Source organism: Daucus carota, chromosome 5 (genome assembly GCF_001625215.2).
Source record: "Daucus carota subsp. sativus chromosome 5, DH1 v3.0, whole genome shotgun sequence".
NCBI lineage: Eukaryota > Viridiplantae > Streptophyta > Magnoliopsida > Apiales > Apiaceae > Daucus > Daucus carota.
Genome location: NC_030385.2, coordinates 37,037,561 through 37,043,005, shown reverse-complemented (window position 1 = coordinate 37,043,005; position 5,445 = coordinate 37,037,561).

The window sequence follows — 5,445 nt, the reverse complement described above, 5'->3', positions numbered from 1 at the left end:
CATATCGAAAAAAGAGTATGATATTGTAGTGTCAATAATTCTAGGGGAATAACAAGCTAGCTTAGTGACCTGAGTGTTTTTCATGAAAAAAGAATGCAGGACTCAGAAACGTAGTTGAGTCCATTACAAGTTTCAGTCCTAGCCAGCTTCCCGGGGTTATATTTCTGACTTTCAACTAAGCATATTTCAGAAAGAGCAAAATCATAATGCTCCAATTTGTTGGAAGGATTAAAAAGTGGCGTCAAACAGAACTGAAAAAAACTAAGCAAAGTTAAAGGTTAAAAATGATTGTAGAGCTGTAGAAGGTTGGTGGGTCGAAGTAGCATGGATGGAATAAAGGAAAGAATGAAAATGACAGCATACTACAAATCTATGTTAGACATTATATTTTTATTAATGTTCTAGGTATTAAGACTTGCTTAAAGCTACTGCTTAAATCAAAACCTGACAAGCTTATGTGGTGAATGTTGGTTCTTTGGTGGATTAGGGGAGCAAAAAGTAAGGTAATTAGTACTAGTAAAGTACTATGACAATACATGTTTACTCACAAAAGAATTTCAGAACATGATTGCAGAATATATCACAGTTGTCACTGAAAATTTCCATTTACTCTGGGGTTTCTGATGGTACTGCTAACTACTAACACTATGCCTGCCTTATAATTATTGCCTTTCTTCATATAGTTATGTCTTACTTAATCCAGCCTACTGCTTCACAGCCGTTGGATTATGTAATCAACTGTCCAGATTTAGAAGAATTTAAATTTAAGCTGTGCCTTGGTTAATAAAGAAGGTTCATGTGGTCTGAATCCATGTTCTCTTTTCTGTTTTTAAAATCCGAGTAACCTGTAGGAATTATGTATTGTGCATATGTTTCAAACTGTATGCGTACATTCTTGATGTAATTGCTTCCGATACAAACTGCATCTTTTGTGAAGCTCGTATTACAAGTGTATTTCTATTCATAACTGTATAATGTATTTCAAATTGCAGCTTGATGCAAGATACAGTTCTCTGATATTCACAAGCAAAAGCATGTACTTTGCAAACAAAAATAAAGCATGTACTTTAAGAAAGTATAGATGCAGTCTGTTGAATTTGATGCAGAATATGGTTGATTCATATGATCTTCACAAGCAAAAGCATGTACTTTAAGAAAGTATAGACACAGTCTGTTGAATCTGATGCAAAATATGGTTTATTCGTGCGAATTTTTATGCAAACCAGGTGCAAAAGTATGTTCTTAACACTCAAATTATTCAGCTTCTCGACAAGCACATACCTCTGTGTTTCACAGACTCTTATTGCTGTAGTTCTTTTTCTAAGATGACAATATAAAAGCCTCGAAGATCTTGTAGTTTCAACTCTGATTTTCTGCAAGCGCGCAGAGCTAGTTTTCTGTTTGTCTCTCAGAGTTGATCACATTATTCATATTCTTAACAGAGACTTGAAGTTTAATCATTTTACGCTTTCCATAGTACTGTTGTTCACATTGACCATATTGTTTCTTGTATGTTATTCGTCTCCACAAATATCTGGCTACAAATTTGTATGAAATCAGAAGGTTCAATTGATTACGAAAAGACTGATCAAAAAGCTTATCCAGAACCAAGTAAGTAAATATGAAAGATGAAGAAACAATAACATCCTATTTTGTTTTTAAGATAATAAATATAGGAAATAGTTTACAAGGGGCTCCTGCTAAACTAACAACTACTTGAATGGAAGATAGCAGATACTTCAAGCTTTGCAAATGACACAACTTTTCTGCAGATTCATTCTAGCATTCTACGTATAATGCCTTAGCAAGCTTGTGGCATACTGCCTTGGCTGTCAAACACGTTAGGTTTGTGCCTCCCTACTCGGATAGAATTTGGGACTTAAACCAGAGTGCCCATAAATGATCTCCAAAATAAGGAGACAATTAAGTTGATATTTTTTGACTCCCTGTGCATAATTTTTCCTCTGTAGCAATGCAGGTCCAAGTAATGAGCCTGCATAACACCACATCAGTACTGAGTTGGATCACTAATAAATTTTAGTGTTCACCAATAGTACTGAGTCAGGTCATGGTAAAGCTTGCAGCTTAAGTAATGCGGGAGTACATGCAAAAGTATAATCAACACTATACTTGTCATAAAAGTCGAGAATCGGAACTAACTCGATAAATCGATAAACTTGTTAAAAAATAATTGGGGAATTTTAGAACTAACGCTGCAGAGACTCACTTAGCAAGATATTTGGGGTTATATTTAAGGGGGAAAAATGTATCTTTCAGTTTCAGACTGATTGGATGATTTGAATCAACAAAGCCCAACAACTGTATATGTAACTCAATGCCGGTACCCACAAACCTTGTAGGCCTGTACTATATGTAACTCAGTATCTATGTTCCTCACACTGCAAGAAAGCAGTCGTTTAAGCAAAACTGAGAAAAATAAATTAGAAGCGGTGGAAATAATTTATACAAGTAGTTAAGTTGTTTATTACTCCGTACCAACTTCAAGAGGTGCATGCAGCATGCGTATACAAATACAATATCCGAGAGTCTCATAATGAGTCTTTTTCAATTGGTCCCTCCTCTTTTGCATTGCATGCTGAGTGCTAACAATAATTCATATGTTATTTTGCTACACAATTTCTGTCTGTTGGACCAATATAAGTATCATGCACTTGCTGTCCCAATCCAATCCCATTTTTGCTACTCCCTCTGTCCCATTTAATTCTATACGTTTCTTTTTCACTGCTCGACACGCACTTCAATGCTCTTATAAAATATAGTTCTATAACTTATTTTTAAAATTTTCTTTTTCTGAATAAAAATATAACATTCAAACTTTTATTCAGAAAAAAAAAATCTTAAAAATAAGTTATAAAACTATATTTTACAGGAGCATTAAAGTCCGTGCCGCGTCCCCGTCCCCCAATGTATATAACTCAGGGGACGGAGGGAGTACATGTTTCCGTATATAAGCATGTTCCAGATTCAACAACTTACAAGTCCAAGGTCAGACATTCAGTAAAACAATTTCAATTCACCTCAAAATTGATCAGATACTTGTTGATGGTAAATAACGATTATGAAGAATCTTCTCCATTTTTTTTTAAAAAAATATATAAATTTAAATTTATTAAAATTGGTTCTTGTTTCCTGAATGACTTTGTAGCCGAAGAGCACCAACACAACTAATTTAGAAGTTAATTGAGTTTCCTATCTAATTAGTGGGGGCAATTATAATTAGGAAAACATAATACATGCAATGATAACATGCATAGCGTGATCATGTCATTTTATTATTGCGTTTGTTAAATTGTCATCTCAAAAATCATATCACACAGTGATAACTCATCCAATAATTTGCTTATTATTTCTCATATATATATGAGGTGGCTTCACGGGAGGGAGCCTTTTTTGAATTATTTATTGTTGATTAAAGTCAAGCCAACGACAGTACACCACTAGTTTCGACTTAATTACTCCCGTTTGTATTTATTATATTTAGTCACTTTTTTTAAAAAATATAATTTCATAATATTTTTTATATTTTTCTAAAAAAAGATATTTAAACTTTATTCGAGATTTTTTTTAAAAAAATACATTATTAAATTATACTTACAGAATCATCGATATTCTTATAAATAATAAATGTATACATCTCAATAGATCCAGTAATAAATAATAAAGTGAGTGGTCATTCCATCGGAATTGCCCATCTCTGCCTGCTTGCCCAAAGTTTTCTTTGCCGGTTTTTGGCTTAACTAATTTGTACGTTCAATTAAAAAGATTTAGGTCAATATATGATTTATAAGTCGAAAAACTGAGAAGTTTAAAAAAATTATTTTTTTAAAATTTTTATTTTATAAAAATGTATATTAATGTTTTAAGAAATATTCTATAAATAATTTTATTATTATATTAATAATTTTTAAACCTAGCTATCAAAAAAAATTATCTATCACATAAATTAAAATTTATTTTCATTTATATATCATATCTCACTTATTAATAATAAATATTTTTCTAACTGTTTTGCCAGCATGCAGGTCGATTTGAATCACTTGGGTTTCAGTCAGTACACCTAGCCTCGGGGTACCTAAATAGCAAAACAATGGCCCATCAAATTATTCATGGCCCCACTGGTTCTTTTCCCTAATTTCTCGAACTTATTTGCTAGTTTTGTGCAAACAAGAAGAAGATAAATTACAAGAAACAACGTATGAAGTAGATTCCTAAAACAACGTAGGCGAGGAAAGTGGGGAAGATCTGCGTCGTTAACAACCGCGTGAGCGTGTCATATCAAATGTACACAGCTTATTACTACACATTATCTAACATCACATCAATTTCGTATATACAGATAGAGCATGTAGTTCCTAGTGCAATAAGGAGGTGGTGACAAATGTTTTTATTATAAGCAACCAAAACTTCTTAATGTACTTGGTTTCCTCATCGGAATCACAATAGTAGCTCAATTTATTGCATGTCGCTTCATACATTGATCTAGCTATGCTCCATGGACTGTTCATGGTACAAATACTTCATTTTGATGTCTGTTGATAGAGGAATTTGGTGAATCAACAAACGTGAGGTTCGTTGACGGACTTAGGTGTTTTTACGGTGATTATATGACGGAGATCCGCCGTGGATGGTGGTTTTAGGTGTTTGAGGGTGGCTGAGATCAAGGGAATATTTTTCTGCTCTCGTTCTCACAACTCTCGATATATCCCCTTGATGTGCCTACGTACCCCTTTATATAGGGGATCAAGCCGTACGTAGTTCTATTGAACCAAGACTCCTAGTTTGATCAGGACTAGGCCTCTTGGGGATAAGACCAACCGTGGGTCGGTGACTTATCACTTAGAATTCTACTCCAGTTAGAAGTAAGCCTTGAGGCAACTACCTTAGAATCCTAGTCCAAGTACATCACGGATACGGCATCATCTCCACTACGAGAGATGACACTAACCGCTACTCTTCGTAGCATGGAGGAGACATCGGATAGAGCCGTGACCACTCCTACGAGGCGTAGGGACGCGTCCTTATCCCCTAGTGAAGGTTCCCACTAAAAGGTAAGACAAATGAGGAGCCAAGTTACACGATCGTCCCAATCCCCCAATGAGGACTAACTCACCAGAATACAGGACCCGGACATATGATCGGCCTTCATGTTACCCCTGAGGGCCTTCTACAATCATGATCACCCCAAGCCCCCGCACGAGGACAACCCGGCAGATAGCAGGATTGGGGATTATAGATCATGCCCGGACGTAACCCGGGAACTACCAGATGAGCCTGATAACTACCAGATGAGCCCGGCACTAGTCTTCATATCCCTCGGAAGGGTTGGTCTTCATATCCCTCGGAAGGGTCGTCATCGAGACTCACTCAACCTCACACATATATCATTTACCTGTGGGCGCGACCACTGAGGGCGCGCCTGTAATG